The sequence below is a fragment of the Hylobates moloch genome, unplaced genomic scaffold, assembly GCF_009828535.3.
Source record: "Hylobates moloch isolate HMO894 unplaced genomic scaffold, HMol_V3 SCAFFOLD_6, whole genome shotgun sequence".
Classification (NCBI taxonomy): domain Eukaryota; kingdom Metazoa; phylum Chordata; class Mammalia; order Primates; family Hylobatidae; genus Hylobates; species Hylobates moloch.
The window spans coordinates 140,902,445-140,921,394 of record NW_026652281.1 but is presented as its reverse complement, the minus strand read 5'-3'; the positions used below and the strand labels follow the sequence as shown (position 1 = coordinate 140,921,394).

The following is an 18,950-nucleotide window of genomic DNA, read 5'->3' as shown; positions in this document are numbered from 1 at the left end:
TGCTTTCATTTTTGGAGTGTTTACATTAACTTGAAGTTGTTAACCTAGTTGTGTTGCAGAATGTTTCAGACAGTGCCAGAGGCTGTAAATAAATAACAGTTATTTCAGGTCTGCCTGGCAAACAAGCGCCTGGATTCTGCAGAGACCCCAGGGACTATGGCTGCCACAGTGCTGAAAACCTCAAAAAAGGCTAAAAGCAGCTATTCTCAAGGAATACTAAGCAGACACACTCCCTGTGACACAGTTATATTGCCCATTGACATACATCTTCTGATTGTCACAGACCAATAAACAGACCTCTCTCAAACTTGGAATAAACCACAGCTAACTTTAGACCAATTTTTCCTTATTATCCACCAGATTTACTATCTCCTCAAACATTAGCAGCTGACAAATGACCAAAACAAAGTCTCCTAGGGATTTTTTTTTCACTAATGCTGTCATCTAGAGAAATGGGTCCCAAATTTTTCAAGTAGGAAATTTCTTCTTTTGAGTGTTGGATTTTTTATTATTATACTTTAAGTTCTAGGGTACACGTGCACAATGTGCAGGTTTGATACATAGGTATACATGTGCCATGTTGGTTTGCTGCACCCATCAATCCATCATTTACATTAGCTATTTCTCCTAATGCTATCCCTCCCCCAGACCCCCACCCACTGACAGGCCCCAGTGTCTGATGTTCCCCGCCCTGTGTCCAAGTGATCTCATTGTTCAATTCCCATCTATGAGTGAGAACATGCAGTGTTTGGTTTTTTGTCCTTGCGATAGTTTGCTGAGAATGATGGTTTCCAGTTTCATCCATGTCCTTGCAAAGGACATGAACTCATCCTTTTAGTATTCCATGGTGTATATGTGCCATATTTTCTTAATCCAGTCTATCATTGATGGACATTTAGGTTGGTTTCAAGTCTTTGCTATTGTGAATAGTGCCACAATAAACATACATGTGCATGTGTCTTTATAGTAGCATAACTTATAATCCTTTGGGTGTATACCCAGTAAAGGGATTGCTGGGTCAAATGGTATTTCTAGTACTAGATCCTTGAGGGATCACCACACTGACTTCCACAATGGTTGAACTAATTTACACTCCCACCAACAGTGTAAAAGCATGCCTATTTCTCCACATCCTCTCCAGCACCTGTTGTTTCCTGACTTTTTAATGATCACCATTCTAACTGGTGTGAGATGGTATCTCATTGTGGCTTTGATTTGCACTTCTCTGATGACCAGTGATGATGAGCATTTTTTCATGTGTCTGTTGGCTGCATAGATGTCTTCTTTTGAGAAGTGTCTGTTCATATCCTTCGCCCACTTGTTGATGGGGTTGATTTTTTCTTGTAAATGTGTTTGAGTTCTTTGTAGATTCTGGATATTAGCCCTTTGTCAGATGAGTAGGTTGCAAAAATTTTCTCCCATTCTGTAGGTTGCCTGTTCACTCTGATGATAGTTTCCTTTGCTGTGCAGAAGCTCTTTAGTTTAATGAGATCCCATTTGTCAATTTTGGCTTTTGTTGCCATTGCTTTTGGTGTTTTAGACATGAAGTCCTTGCCCATGCCTATGTCCTGAATGGTATTGCCTAGGTTTTCTTCTAGAGTTTTTATGGTTTTAGATCTAACATGTAAGTCTTTAATCCATCTTGAATTAATTTTTGTATAAGGTGTTAAGGAAGGGATCCAGTTTCAGCTTTCTACATATGGCTAGCCAGTTTTCCCAGCACCAATTTGTTAAATAGGGAATCCTTTTCCCATTTCTTGTTTTTGTCAGGTTTGTCAAAGATCAGATGGTTGTAGATGCATGGTATTATTTCTGAGGCCTCTGTTCAGTTCCATTGGTCTACATATCTGTTTTGGTACCAGTACCATGCTGTTTTGGTTACTGTAGCCTTGTAATATAGTGTGAAGTCAGGTAGAGTGATGCCTCCAGCTTTGTTCTTTTGGCTTAGGATTGTCTTGGCAATGTGGGCTCTTTTTTGGTTCCATATGAACTTTAAAGTAGTTTTTCCCAATTCTGTAAAGAAAGTCATTGGTAGCTTGATGGGGACAGCATTGAATCTATAAATTACCTTGGGCCATATGGCCATTTTCACGATATTGATTGGCAGGAAGAAATTTTTTTAACATCTCCTTAACTATCAATACCTGTCTATATGAACTTGGACTAGATAATTCATTTCTCTACCTCATTTTCTCTAATTGTAAAATGGAAGTGAAACTACCTATGCCATAATGTCAACGAGAATTTAAATGAGAAAATACAAGTATTTAGAAAAGTATCTAATGTGTAATTAACAGTCACTAAACATTAGTTTATCATCAATTTAAAGTACTACTACCTGTTCTTCTCACTATGTTATAGTAGTTTACTTTTAACTAGGTTTTCTAAAAAAAAGAAAATGCCATGACCACATGTAGCACTTACAAATGAATATATAATTCATTATCCATTAGAGATGTGCATATACTTGAAACACGGAATATATTTCAGAAAGACAAACTGTTTATTGAATCAGCCATGCCTCCGGAATGTGTGGCTGCCACAGAGTTTGGGAATTTCTGGTCCAGGGCTCAGAGCACATTTACCTCCTTCCTCTTTATTATTTATTTACATCTCTAGCATTATACAATAAAAATTATTGTTCAGAATTAATAATTGCCCCAGGAGTCTCACAAAAGAATGTAATTAAAATTTACATTTGATGTGAGACCCTAGCAACAAAATTAAAAACAACAACAACAAAGAAAAGTCCATCCGACTCAATTTCAGTGAAGTGTAATAGTCAACCACTCAAAATTTCTTGTCTAGATGGTTAAAGTTTCATAACAATAACATTTCATCGGAACACCTTGGTGTACAAACTGGTAGTCCATGGCTTCATGTATCTATTTTCTCATTCATGCAACTGCATCTTTTGACAAAATGATACCTAACATGTACAGACTAAGTCATGAGAAATGGTTAAGGGTAGTCAATTTTCTCCTCTGATAGATTTCTGATCTCCTTATAGGTAAGTAAATAATTTACGGAAAAAAATAGCATTCATCTCATCATATTGAGTTGTTAGTCTATAAATTAATTTCAAATAAGAACTGAAGTAAATAATATCTTGCAATTTACTAAACATTTACTAGGCTCTCATGTAGGAGGGAAAGTAGAGGACAGAAACAAGTGAAAATGTCACCCAACCCATACTCACAAGTTTAGCGATGAAATGATACTATACACTATACATTTTAATTAAGGCAAAGTCTTAATTAGTTATTGGATAGCAGTTGCTTTTATCTAGTTTAACTTCATTAACATTCTTTCGGACTTAACTTTATATGTGGCAATAGACATACTCTGCAAAGAGTTGTTACAGAAAAGTTGCAAAGGAGCAAAGTAAAATATTTTATGAAAAGGGAAAGGAGACTAAATTCACGCATTAGTGTGGCAACTATTTATAGTATAATTAATGAATCTACTCATTTTTAACAATTGTTCCTTTATAACCATTTTTACATTTGCCTTTCTTCAAAACCTACAAAATTCCTTACAGACAAGCCAAAGTGTAAAATTAAATGATATCATGACATCTAATTACTAAGAATAATTCTGACTTAAGAATAAGAGAATATATTACAGCCAGTGTTCAGCACTGAATCTAGACGGAAGTATTGATGTTCTTTTCTTCCCAAAATGAGCTGGCCACACCCATTTAAAGTCCCTGCCTTTGTTCTCTTCCTTGTCTTGGGATTCACATGTCCCTAGCTGCTATTTGCAGGCTGCGATTGGACTAGGAATGCTTCGCTCAGGTTTTTACTCTGAGAAACTCTTGATACTATGGGTTAATTATTTCTCATTTCACCTCGCATTATCACTCACTCAATTAAATACAAATTTACACGGAAAAAGCAGTTTCTCCCCCATACAAATGTTTGTTTTTAGCCTAATGTGCTTTCTAAAGAACTGGTTGCCATAGTGGCAGGCACTTTGGACAAAGTGTCTCAGAGTGAATAAAGATCATTAAAAATGACTAATTAGCCATCAGATAAGAAGATGCTATTTGCATGCTCATGTGAGAACCAGAATTCTTGCAAATTTCATGGACCTGCACATAAAATAAGAGAGAGGTAAAGGTAAAGAAAACAGTGTTTTCTTTTATCCTTCTTTCTCCCCAATCAGAACTCTGTTTCAAAAACATATTATAGGCTACAAAAATTGCTTGATCCTCTTGGTTACCAGAGTACCAATTACTGCTGCCTTTTTAGAATATCCATCCAGTATCTGTCCTTTCATGGGTCAGTTGTTTGCGATATATATGAAAAGAGTGTAGACATTGGTACTTTAGCCATGATTACACTCTGCTACTTCCCTCACCAATTCAAACCTCACGATTTTATTTCCAGAAAAATGTTTCTAAGCACAAGGTCACAGAGACACTACCAATTTCAATTTAACCTGTCTCTTCAATTGACTACTTAAACTGACAACTCTAATTGTCCACTAGTGGACACGTTTGTGCATTACAATGTCTGGTTACATTGTTCTAAACCAAAGAATAATCTGACTTCAATAATCAGGTCTGAATTTAGAGGCTAATTGCATTGCATCCTTTAACCTTTAAAATGAGCTGCCCTTATAATTTAGCAAAATCCTCCATACATTTGTCTAAAGCTGAGGATTCCAAAGAAATTAAAATGAAAAGTGCAGATTATTCTACGTGACTGAAAAGTGACAAAGCAATGACCCCCCAAGTCTCCAATTTCAAAAGGTTCATAAAATCTATGTTCGTACTGTATACTTGTTGGATTTATAATTCATTCATTGCCCCCCTGCTCTCATTTGCATGAGAAAAGGAGGGAAAGGTCAATATGTCCCTTTTAAAGTATCTGAACTTCAGTCCCAGAAAGCACTGCTTAATAGATGCCGTCTCTCCTTTCTTCCCGTTCTTTCTCTTCCTCTCTCTCTACATCTCTATCTCCATCTCCTTCCAAAAGACACAACCCCTAAGTATAGATTTGTTTTGGTTTCAGAAAAACTTGAGTCTGGATCCTAATTTTACCCGAAGAAATGAAATAACTCAGCAAGCATCATCTCTTTCAATACTGTTGTTTCTTCAGTGTAAAGATTATTTTTACCTACTCATTTACTAGCAGTACCTTGAATATGTTTAACAAATCATCATTCCGTATTTATTTGCTGCTATGTCATTTGTAACATTTGTAAAAGGCTGAACAGAAATGAAGTGAATTATGTGTAGCTGATATGAACCGTAGACATTGCCCTCAAAGGGATTATAACCATTCATCTACCCAGTGTAAAGAAGCAATGAAAATGTGACCTCAGTAAAATATGAAGCTATATGTAAACATCAGATGCTATTACGTGTTAAACTTTTTCTCTATCACTTGTCTACTCTGCTATGTAATAGAAAAAAAAAAACTTACAACTCACGTGTTTCTCTTCTAATTCCTAGACTAAATTTTACATTCTGTCATTTATTCTGATTTATTCCACATAAAACACAACTTTCAACTGGATAATATTGGTGAAAAGGCAATAGATCCAAGGAAAGTACAAGTACAAACATGCCTATTTATGCCTAAGACCATTGAATTGAAAGGACAATTTGAATTTGTGACACTGTGCCCATTGAATGACTAGAATTCCTCTTTTTCAATCACAAATGCTCCACCGAATCAAAGAAAGTCTAGAAGGGCAAATGGAAAGTTGCTGTTCAATAGGTATGGTTTTTGGTCATGCAAAATGAAAAAGTTCCTGAAATCTACCATACAGCACTGTGCTTATAGTTAACAATACTGTACTATACACTTAAAACATTGTTAAGAGGGTAGATGTCATGTATGTGTTTTTCAACCACAATACAAAATAAAAGTCCAGGAAAGTCTCTATTCTGTGAATGAGTAAGAAACCATTGGGATTTGAATAAAGCATTAAATAATCATCTATTTAGTCACTAATAGATTTAATGATGATCTGTTGACCTCCATAAGTGAAGATACTATTAGTTTTTAATCTCCCACAGTGAGCAGACTATACTTGGTTTGCTCGTACCATGTGCGGTTTCTGGGACTCCTGGAGGATGTAATTCAGTAGGTCAGCTTTATGGTCCCCAAGTTTGCCTTTTAAACAGAATTTCATGGATGGATTCATAAGCAGAGGTCCACAGACCACACTTTGAGAAGTCTGGGGTGGTATGCCCTCTCAACCGCAAATGCTAAGGATCAATTTAATAAATTCATTTTAATACCTTTTGTGGTTTCTGTGAAACACGCACATAGGAAGCATTGGCCTGGGTGTACTTCAAAGCCTAAGATAGTGTAATATTATGGGGTCAATTCTGGGCATAAAATCTATGATTCTGGCACTATTAATACCAATAACTGGTTACCACGGTGACAGGAATTATGATCAAAGTGTCTCATACAACGAATCAATTTCATTAAAATGACTAATATTCCAATAATGGGAAATTTACTCAATTAATAAATAGCTATAATTCATGGGCAAGTTAAATTAGTAGAGGAAAAAATAAAGAGGAAAGAAACTACCCTTGAATCTGCCAGATCTCAGAACCTGTATTTTTCTAAGCTTCCTGTAAATACAGTGAGACATCCGAATGGTGACGCTGCAAGTTTAGACTTTTGTTTGGCTACTTTTTGCGTGGCACCACTGACTGATAAGAATATTAAAATTACAGGAGTTATAACAATTTAGAAAAACATTTTAAGGAAGGCTAATGATAACAAAGACATAGATAAAATATATCACCAGGCCACAGGACAGTTCAAGATTACAATTCTTTTACTGGAATGAAAACTTTTTAAGTTCAAAAATCTTTAAATCACGTTCATGACACCTTGGTATCCTTGGAATAGTCTTCTCTTTTATATAAGTTCAAGTGATTATAAATCAAAATCATTAAATAGAATCACACTCACAGACAATCATTTCCTGGATAAATAACCTTGTATATTTTAAGACGTCTTGGAATATGTAAAAAAAATCATTCTTCCCTAATCAGACCTGCTGCAGCTAACGTCTAGGTAAGTTTTTCTTTCCATGCCTGAGTAAGATGCCATTGGAACGTGAAGAATTTCAGTAATACAATCTCTATAATGCTGAAAAGTTGTCAAATCATTTGCAGATCACTTGCATTTGTATTCTTTTTTTTTTTGCTATATGTGAGCAACATTAACAAAATCAAGTTATCAATTTTTAAAAAACTATCTCAAGAAAATTTAGATCTAGATCTAGATCCAGACACACAAGATTGATTAATTCCTAGCTCTCATGCTTTAAAAAAGTTTTTCACAGTTTTCTCCTGTCAAAAACACAATGCCATCATCAAAAGAGAAGTTGCAAACCAAAGTACTGTAGGTGAAGTCCAAACCCATGTTCCATCTTCACAACCCAAGGGAATGATTTTACACTAAGGACAACAATTTGAATAAGTTGAAGATTTTGTTGCATTAATGCAAGACACTGACTGAGTGATTACGATGTTACACCATATGTTAGGCAATGGAGGCAAAACTAATCAGGCAAAGGTCCTTCCTGCACTCTCAAAAGTCTGCATTGTAGCACACCTTACCATCACAGGGACAGTTTTAGCCAAAGTAGTAAGAATCACAATCCAGTTGTGCAAACTATGTGTGGGAGCATAAATGAACTTGGGAGTGACCCTTCAGGTCTAACAGAGTCACTATTAAGTGAAATACTTATTTCACAAATCCCACTCTGCCTCGTGAGCAGGAGTAGGTTCCAGACAGGTAGAAAAGAATCTCACATAGAGGGGCATTTGTGATGGAGGAAAAACATCTGTCAAGACATAAAAATGCATGGGCTGCTTTGCAGGGTTCACGTCTGGAGTAAATGGTGGCTACTATCAGGAGAAGGGAATGCAAAAGTCTTCCCAATCAAAATCTTTCAAACAAAGTTGTGTTTTTCTTCAGTTCACTAGCCTTTTTCGAGGACCAGCCATTCTCCTTTCTAAGTGTCTCACATTGTAACACTCATGCATTGAAGTAAAGTTCCCTCCTACGACTAAAAGAAGCAAACTGAAACATGCCTAGCACCCCTGAAACTCATTCCCAGCCCACTGATGAGAAGCTGCAAATCAAAGAAGAGCATGTCCTGATTACTAATCAGAGGTTTCAGAATTAAACTCTGGATTCAAACCTTGATTCACTAGCTGCCTGGACTTGGAGAAATTTCTTAACCTAACTAAGCTTCTCTTTCTATATCTGTAAAATGGAGATGATAATACTTACTTACCCATGTTGTGAAAACTAAATATATAACGTAAGTGAGTAATAAAATTTACGTTAACAACTCACCAAATGATAGTCACTAATACTATCATTATCAGTCACCATGGGGAATAGAGAAGAAATCATAAGAAAAATATCTACTATGCCCTTCTAAGAGACAGGAGCTGCTTAATCTTTATAACATTCCATGACATCAGCACAATTATAATTCTCCTTTCTACAGATGAAGAAACTGTAGCACAGAGAAGTTAAGTAATTGCATAAGGTTGCGCAGCCAATACACGATAGTCGTCTGAAACATGTTAGGAAAATTGTCATTCTAGGAAGTCCTTTTACCCCACAGAAGAAACTTGTTCTCTTCTTTAACAAACAAAAAATAAGAGTGTATTCTAAGCTTCTCGTAAGAGGCATTATGCTATTTCTAAACCTATCTAAAATCTCTTTATGTTCATTTATGTTTTCTGCTTCACCCATCTGCTAGTGATTCTGTCGTGTTTTCCTTTCATTTTTTCCTATACTTACTTTGCTCAAATCACACATAAGGTCTCCTTGGAGTGACTGATATTACCAGATTTAGACAAAAAGTCGATTTTCCCTTTAGACTAATGTTTCTAACTCTAACTTCATATAGTAACTCCTTGTCCTCAATCCTTCACTAGATCTGTTTTTTAATTGGCATTATGTCTTTTTGAGGTGTGACTGCTGGAATTACACCTGGTATTCAGGATAATTAAGAAAGTTGTACTGAGTCTGGTTTGCAGTATTTTTTTAAAAAAAAACAATCCTTGCTCTCAAGAATCTTAGAATATAGTTGATAAAAGAAGCTAAGATACTGACAATGTGTGATGAATAACGTGGTCGTATTTGGTTATTCCCCTACTCTCAATGCCCTTCGCTTTCCCTACTTACTCAAATGTAATGCACCTTTCCATAGAAGCAGAATGCAATTTTTTTGGGATGATTGGCATTTTAAAAGAAAGTGATGAAAAAAAATTTAATGAACATTACAGATAAAGGAATAGCATAAAACAATGTTCCCAGAACCAGTTTCTTGCTCATCATTATTTTGCAGGCCGTTAACAAGTGTACTACAAAGCACAAGTGTTCTGTCTCAAACAAGCTGGGGAAAGTCTGGTTTAAATTGAGTAAAAGACTTTTTCATTTTGCTTCCTTTTTTAACACTGTAGGAATTTTCAGAGCCTTCAGTATGCTATTGCATATTGTGAATCTCCTAGAGGGGAATATGATATAGTATTTCTCAAATATATTTGACCATGGAATTCTAGCCAACACATTATGGAACTAACATACAACGAAACACAGTTTAGGAAGCACATTTTAAAAACCATAAAGATGAAACAAGCATTATTTAGGGGATGTAAGAAAAATAAACTTAATCAGCACATCCATCATTGGGATCAGTGGAATCTCATGGGTTGAGGATGGAGAGCAAGACCCAATGAAGGGATTCAGCCTTGATGCCACATAAAATAGGAGTTCATTTCCGTGGTGTATACCATCATAGGATTCAGTCACGTAAGGATATATGAGTTTGGCTAGAGCAGCATTCACATTCAAGATGCGTCTTTGCTTAGCAAAATAGGAGCTCCTGGCATGTCACTATTGTTTTTCATAGAGCAAACATAATAAAGGTAAAGGATTTGCCCTTCTGACATCATTAATTTTCTACTTGGCACAAATAATTTCTATAAATTAAATTGACACCTAGAAAAGATTGGTGGTCTGTTCAATGGTAAAACCATATTACATCTCTATTCAAAAAGGCTGAGGTATAAATTAATTTTTCAGATCACCCAAGGAAAGCTAGTTATCATTTTCTAAAAATAGGCCAAATACATGCGCATGATAGAAAACTTTCCAAATTGCCATCCTTGGTATAGCTATGCCATTCAACCAAGAAATATGCAGGATAATCTTGTTATTTAAAGACATGGAGGTAAATCTCAGATAAAACAGCCAGAATACTTTAAAATAGTTTTTCTGGAGAATGATGTGGGGGCAGAAGGCCAGTGAAGGATGGAGCAGGGGACAGCTGTTTTAACTATGTCATTTAGTCTTATTTGATATTTAATCACTTGTGTAAGATACTTTGTTAAAAAAAATAATTTTTCAAAGGGATCATACCTTTACCATTTAATGCTCATGGCTAAAATACACAAGTGCAGAAATGAATAGTTAACCTTGGAATAATATGGCTTTGACTTATGGTTAACACACACTGTGATAGGGAGTCTATTTAAAGTTTGATTACTACATTATATATTATATATATGTTATATTTTATAAATATATATATATATTACTCTCTTTCAGGCAAGGAAGACAGTTTAAAATATAACAAGAAAGTATATTTGTTTAATCAGGAAAAATTTTTAAATTTGAATAATTTCAAATGGGGTTCTAAAGAATAACTAAAAATCTCCCCTTCAATTTGAAATTACAATTTATTTTCTTCTTCTCCATAACATTTATTATCTGCATTAATTATTAGATAATCCCTTACAACTAGTCCACAAACTAATGACAGGTCCATCTTGTCCTCAATTTTTTGCCCTATGATCATTTTACATTATAGATGCAAGACAAAAGAGGAGAGAAAGGAGGGAAGGAGACAGAAAGATTAGAAAAAACAACTGGGGAAATTTTTATGCAGGGTTTTTACAAACAAAAGTGTTTCAAAGCCATCTCGAACTCCGGCAGTGTTGCTTTTCTGTTCTTTGAGTGTTTTTATTTAATTATACAAGAATAATCTCAGAAGCTGGTGGTGGTTTCAATTTGTCTGATAGAGAAAGCTAGAGAATTACCCTTCATAATATTTAATTAAACATTTCTATCAATTACACTGAATAAATATGCAGTCACAACTGCTGCTGGTTGATTTGACATTTAAAAAGATGGCATATATTAAAGCCCCAGTTTGGCTATGCAACACATTAGATTCAGTTAGCAAACATAGTGATTGTTTTTCCTAAGAAAATTGTTCTTTTTAATTAAAGCATTTGCTCTTCTCTTAGCACTTTACAATGTGTGATGCAAAATAAACACAAAATAGTTACTGCATATTTTTCCTCAGCTTTCTCAGTCCAGATAACCAAATAATTTGATTCAGAATAATTTCTGAAGGGTTTATTTACTTGGATTGGGAAAAAAAAACCATACCACTGGCAAGTTTGGTAATCAGAATATCTACTTGATCAATAAATCTTGCTACTTAGAAAACTCCTATGGAAAACATGATGAGATGATGTGGGATCTTATGCCTCCTTTTCACTCATGACTAACAAATGAAATCTTCGGTTACATGCATTGACATATATGTTGAAAAAACTGAGTCATATGGGAAAATTATTGTTTCAAATATTAAAGATAGGTAAAAAATAAAGAATATGGGTTTTCAGCCCAAGGTAATAATCCGAACTAGATGTACTTTCTCTGAAATACTGCAATTAGATAAAAAGGGTAAACTCTGTTTGAATTCATTTCAATTTTTTAAACTAATGTCTGATCATACTATACATTGACCTATCCATCAATTACAATTCAGGAATGTTTCCATTCTTTTCTTCCCCCCGTCCTTTATGCCCCGATTTACTTATTAAAGTGAGTATTAGATGAAATTGTGTTTATCTAGTATGCCTGAACCATCAAAAAAGAAGTGTGATCTTGATGGATTTTCTCTTTGCATCAATGTTAGCAGAGATTTTAAATACTCTGGAATCAGTTCTTCCTGTAGAACTACTTTCAATGGAAACTAAGCATAGAATTACCAGAGTCTATATACACATCAGTGTGACTGAAATTTTTAAAGAAAATTCTAAAGAAAAAATTAGAGAAACCATTTTATGGTCTTATGTGGTGCCAAATATAGGTTTCACTTTTTAATTAGATAGTCCTAATTCACTGATTTTTTAAAGCTACAGTTGAAAGAAATGAAAGACTCCCTCTCCCAGAAAAAAATATATGTGTGTGTGTGGGTGTGTGGGTGTGTGTGTGTGAGAGAGAGAGAGAGAGAGAGAGAGAAAGTTATTAGAGGAGGTCACCAAAATGGAAACACAATGTTCATCTTTTCTCATGAAAACACAGACTTAAAAATTGGACTCAGAAACTATCCCCTTTGTCCACCCATCCATTTTAGGAGACTGCATGCCTGCCCTGCCTCAAATTTTGTTGCTTTCTTTACATTCTCTCTGACTCTCCCTCCTCTCCTTTAACCAATGACAAGAGTCTTTTTTTCTTTTTTTGGTTCTGAACTATGTCCTTCCTTTTGTTCTTTCATCTTAAGAAAACAAAATAAGACTGTATAGAGTTGGTTTTATCAACTAATAGGAAAATCTCTCTCAAAACTCCAAGGATATTGACTAAGTCAGGAAGCCCTATGGGACAGAAAGCAGAGGTGACAGTCACAGGAAACAAGGACTCAATGATGTCACATGAACTTTTGAGGAGTGCATGTCCTGCAGATGCAGGGATACAAGAAAAGTGACTCATTTCCTATTATCCATAGGGCAGAAACCCAAAGTACCAAATTTCATGACCGAATATACTCCACAGACAAAAAAAATCAGGCATTTATGGATATAAAGCATTACAATAGGAATACAACAATTGTAACCCAATTTGAAGAAAACGAATTAGCTTTAAAGTTTAAAACACCATTGGATTCAATTTCCGACTGAATTATTTGTTAGTCAAGCAGCCTTGGGAAAATAATTTAACCTCTATGAGTGTCTGTTTCTATATTTTTTAAATGAAGATAATATTGTCTGTGTGGTAGGGTGGGAAACGTAATGCATTCATGCACATAAAGTTCATGACATAGCAATAGAGATCATCCTTACAAAGCCTATGTATGCGCTTGAGGTGGAAGAGGGAGGCAATCAAATGTAATTAAGAGAAGAATCCAGAAGAATATCTGTCATTCCCTAATCTGCCCAGAGTCGGGGTTGTTTTTGTTCCTGTAATCTCTTCTCTTGGAAGTGTACAGTGCCAGAATACGGGTAGTTTAAAGAGTGTTTTAATATAACAAGTAAAACCAAGAGTAAACTTTGAGATATGAAATGAAAGTAAGAAGAATCACTCGGTAACAGTGGGAAGAACTATTGGTTTTCCTGAGAAGCTGAGATAACTAAGGGAAGTAGTTCTAGAAACCTAATCTGTGTAGGAAGAAAAACATAAAACATTTTCAAAGGAGAAAACATTGGGAGCTAGAGGATCTGCCTGGGAGATGTGTAAGCATCCCAAAATATTTGGTGGATACTAGTACAGATGAGTATTAGGTGGGTGCTAGGAAAGATATAGAGATCCTAAGTGTGAGAAAAGATGAGGCAAGTCTATTTTGATTTACATTTGTTAATTGAAATTCTTCAGTAAAGGAGAGCTATCTTTTTCCCCCATGTATGTATTTATTTAAGATACAGATATAGATGATACAGATGATACAGATATAGATGCTCTGTACAAACTCATGGATAATTCTCTATTCTGAGTTATAATCCAATACTGTCATTACTTATTCTGTTGCCCAGAGTATTCCAGCTTTGGCCATTGGGAACTCTTTCAGGTTTGCTTTTGTATCCATTTAAGTTGACCATGTAATTTTTTAAGCACTTCCTTACTTTCTGGAACCACTTTCAACATGTTCCTAGTTCATCTTATATTTTCTCAGACACAGCCATGGAAGCACTCATTTCTCCAAAAATTCCTCTCATGGGTTGAGGAGGTTCTTAAACCTCCTCTAGAAACCAAGTATTCTAGGTTTTAGACACCAAGATTGTAAGGCTAGTGAGTTCGTTGTTCTCTGGGCATCATTGCATCAAGCCTTCTCAGCAGCTGGAGCTACGAACTGTATGTATGTTTGTGAACATACACATAGATGCACATCTTTATGTATCAGAAATTTATAAGAAGATTTTCTTTTGAGGATATGAATTGCTGAACTGATCTACATCTATAAAAAATCAGGGCTGGCCAGGCTCAGTGGCTCACACCTGTAATCCCAGCACTTTCGGAGGCTGAGGCAGGTGGATCACCTGAGGTCAAGAGTTTGAGACCAGCCTGGCCAACATGGCAAAACCTCATCTCTACTTTGTACAAAAATTAGCCAGGTGTGCTGGTGGGCACCTGTAATCCCAGCTACTCAGGAGGTTAACGCAGGAGAATTGCTCAAACCCATGAGGCAGAGGTTGCAGTGAGCCAAGATCGCGCCACTGCCCTGCAGCCTGGGCGACAAGAGCAAGACTCCATCTCAAAGAAAAAAAAAATCAGGGTCACACTTGGTGGTAATAAAAACCATTGACTAAAAATATAAAGGCAATATTCTAGCAGTCTCAGGCAGATACATACACCCATACGTCAGGTCCTGAGTAACTTAAATTTATAAATATTACTTATACAGCTTGATGTGAAACAAATACGAATAACAACGTTAGCAAATGGAGTAAGCCATTAGGGGCCTGCTTTCAAAAAATTCTTTTGGCCTGTAGTTAAGAGTCTCTTGTGACACATGATAACTTTTTGGGAAGGGGTCATCTTTGACAGAAAGGTACTGTGAGAATTTCTGGTAGCATGGAATGATTTGAGTCTTCATCATTATAGAGTCATTATCTGAATTTTCCTTCTGCTACCACTCCTCCTCTGAACCCTGGCTGCCATCTGTCCTATCTCAAGTTTTAGGCTAGATTATTGTGATACAACTTTGAAAATCCATGAATTCTGAAGAGGAAATGAAATGATTTGGGCCTATAATCCAGAATGCTCAATAAAAATAAAGCAACTCCATTTTTGGGTGCTAATCCACTATGTTGACTTTTGATTAATCCCTGTTCTGGAAATGCCTCTAGGATTTCTACTTTATACACTGTTACCATAAGTCCTTCCCTTAGGTCAAAACAATCTTGACCATAAATCCTGACTTTAGGCGAATGCACATAGCACTCTTGCCTCTCCCTGAGGGGATGAATTCAGTTGTCTTATATATTGATTCCCTATGTTGTGTAAGCCTTGGGTCTTAGGGGTAATGGTGCCGGGATCCACCATCTTGTCTCACAGCCACCGAAGATAATGGCATTTGTTCCACAGACCCTATTTCTTTGGTCTCTCAGTTCTCTTGGCCTTTGAAGGTAGATTTGCAGGGGCCTGCTCGTCATAGAACATACCATGTCAGCAAATCTTTATGTATAATTTGAATAAACAGCAATTCAGAATGACTCTGGAAATTTTTCCTCTGTCTTTAAAGTTCTCATGCATAGAAGAATAAAATAAAAGTGTGGGTTATTGATATAAGGAATGGTTCAGGGAACATTTGGATTTATCAGTTACTGCAATGTTCTTCCTCGAAGGGCTTCGTAATTGTGTTATCCATTTAACTAGCATTTAACAGTAAAAAAATGATGAGCACTTTGTTTTCTAATAATATTCCTGCAGGTTATTATGCAATGCTAAATGTATATTAGAAGATTTCTCAAATAATTGGTGGTTAAAGTTGGATAATACAGACACCAAAATTGTAGCATAAAATATCAAGTTTGAAAACTGAAATTATTATCATTATTAGAGCTGTTTATTAAATATAGAATTTAGAGAATTTTCTGGCTTAATGGTTGTATTTTCATTAATGAAGCTGAGAAGCGAGGAGGAGCAAATATTTTTGAAGCTTTCAAAATTGATCAGGACTAAATGAGAGTGCATTGTTCTCTAATATAAGGTCTTGTGCTCTGAAACAGTGCCAGATAATATTGTATATGGGCCAGCTACAGTCATGCTGGTAAATTTCACTAATTGCAGAACAGAAAGCTACTCACAATTGGTAAAGGAAAACAGTAATGTTTCCACTAAACTAATCTGATAGGGAATTTGAGAAATAAGAAATGAAACCCAGATTAAATCTCCCCTAGAGTGCCTTAACTTTGCATTCAATTATACTAAGAAAAAAATATTTTTAGTTTTTCAACAAAAGAATGTTCAAGTTTCTAGGTAAGTAATATACCCAGCATATTTATTCCCATCTCCATGGACCTTTCCCTAGAACACCCTCCTAACTTGTCCACTTCCCCCAGCTTTAAATTCATAATATTTAGAATAACCCAGAGTATTTTTTTCCAAAGACCAAATAAAATTACTCCCCTGTCCTGATTAAAATCCCTCAAAGCCACCCTCTGTCTTCCTCTTCCCATTCCCTCAAGATAATGTCTAAACATCTTAGTATGGCATACTGCACTGTTCATGGTATGGTACCTCTCCGGGAAAAATGCATGTTACTGTCTACAAAACTATTTGCTCTGAACATCTTAAACTTACCAGAATGAGATACTTTTTCTGCTTCCCCTAAAACTTCAATCACGCTCACCCCTTAGCACAGATCATATGTCTTCAGCATTTTCATCATTGGCTAACTTCTGTTAATCTTTCCTAAGTTTGAGTGCTCCAGGAAGCTTTCTGTTACCAACTAGCCTGTCTCCCAGTGGTGCCTGCAGCTGGTCTAGTGGCTATGTCCTGTGTAATAAAATAATATAAATCACTAATTTCTCTGATCTTTAATTATCACAGTGTGAGATTCTTTCAAGTGGGAAAAAAAATGTATTATTATGTCTTGAGCATTCAATACAGAGTCGGAAAAAATGACTGGCCATAGTTAAAATATGTTATTTTTTAATACTCCAGTATCCACATAGTATCCTGGCTTTTACTGAAACCTCTAGTACATGAGTCTTCGTAATAGTCAAAGATGACAGAAATCATTTGAGACTAGAAATGCTCATCTTCTGACATCTGGAAGTTAGAGGATAAGCATGAGATCTAGGATTGGCCAACGGAACATTCCTACTCGACTATAAATCCACATGGGAGAAAACAAAGCATAGTAGACAAAGCTTATTCACAGTGGCATCTGTGCTCTTAGGAGTTTATGGATACTATGATTGGCAATCATAGTTATAAGAAGACCATGAACAAGCTTGGGTAAACCTACCTGACTGTGCTCGGTGATGTCTTCCTGCCTTGTTTTCTGTGTTCAGGACTTTGATTCGATGAACTGCATGGTTTTCTGCAAATAAATTCATTTTCTGCTTAGGTTAGTCAGATGGATGGACTGATACACAAATGATTAAATCAATGAATGAGTAAAAGCATCAAAGCATCAAAAAAAGAACAGGCTCAATTTCCACTACTTTTGGCATTCTTTCTCTTCCTCTTTCCATTACTTGACTTCCCAATCTTTTCTGTAATAGCAAGTAATTTTTAAAACAAATAAACATTCTAATTTTCTAGAAGCCCTTAGGGTTCTTATATCATGTACAAAAATAATTTATAACATATTGACTTAATAATTTTCTACTAGCCTGTGAACTAGTTGAAGTAGAAGCTCTGTATCCTCTCCTTTGGGCTCATTTATTTTTTGAAATTAAGGAAGAAATTAGAAGAATAATAAACTAGCATCTTTCATTCATAAAAACTAGCTGAGCCTAGTACAATATTAAACTCACATTTCAAGAAATAAATCTACTCAGGTCTTTCATGCCCAGGTGTCCATTGCTTAGTCAGTCTTCACTGCTCCTTCTTCTTCACTATAGGAGGCCCAGGGAGTTCTGCCACAGCCTTTATCACTCTGTGACCTGCAGGTACTGGGAGATGCATGGGGAGGATGCCAGGACACCTAGGAAGTTGGAATATGGACTTAGTTGCCTTTGAAGATGTGGCTGTGACCTTCACCCAACAGAAGTGGGCTTTGCTGGATCCTTCTCAGAATTTCTACAGAGATGTGATGCAGGAAATCATCATAATCCTGGATTCTATAGGAAACAAAGGGGAATGTCAACATTGAAGATCAGTAAAGAATTCTTGGAAAAATTTAAAGCACATTGTATCTCACACTAGAGGCAAATCATATGACTATTAGTAACGTGTAAAGACGCCATATAATGATAATCATGTTTGAATGCCTTCATTTATCTTACAAGTGTTCAAAGAGACATGGTAGTCTTTGATTTTCACAGTTCACTTCAAATACTTCAGGCAAGTCACATGAGAGAGAAATCCGATAAATGTAAACAATGTGGTAAAGCCTTTAGTTTTTCCAGTTCCTTTCTCACACATGAAAGAACTCACAGTGGAAAGAAACCCTATGAATGTAAGAAATGTGTGGAAAAGCATTCAGATTTTCCTGTACTCTTAAAAGACACTGAAGCATTCACTCTGGAGAAAATCCCAGTAAATTTAAGAAATGTGGTAAAGCCTTCAAATATTCCAGTTCCCCTTAAGACAGTGAAAGAACTCATACTGGAGTGAGACTGTATAAATGTGAGGAATGCGGTAAACCCTTCAGTCACTCGACTCCAGTAGCCTTCTTTACTATGAAAAAACTTATACTGGAGAGAAACCTCATGAATATAAGAAATTTAGTAAAACCTTCAGCTGTTCTAGTAACCTTCATTACCATGAAAGAACTCATACTGGAGAGAAGCCATGTGAATGTAAGAAATGTGGGGAAGCATTTCATTGTCTTGCTAAGTTGCAAGAACATATAAAGACACACTGGTGAAAAACTCTATGCATGTAAGAAATGTGGTAAAGCATTCACTTTTTTCAGTTTCCTTTGAGCATATAAAAAAGCTGTTCATAGAGAAAAGCCCTATGATTGTAAAATTGTGGAAAAGG

General features: G+C 35.8%; 1 long non-coding RNA gene across 5 annotated transcripts in view; it reads right to left on the bottom strand.

The window, feature by feature from the left end:
* Positions 1 to 18,012, bottom strand: part of LOC131383683 (uncharacterized) — a 410,805-nt gene extending 392,793 nt beyond the window's left edge. For all 5 annotated transcript variants that reach the window (XR_009213888.1, XR_009213889.1, XR_009213890.1 and 2 more), the window contains exons 1-2: positions 17,780 to 18,012; positions 17,266 to 17,340 (exon numbers count right to left, since the gene is read on the bottom strand). This is a non-coding gene — a long non-coding RNA (uncharacterized LOC131383683). The remainder of the gene's footprint in view (positions 1 to 17,265; positions 17,341 to 17,779) is intronic.
* Between the last annotated feature and the right edge of the window lie 938 nt (positions 18,013 to 18,950).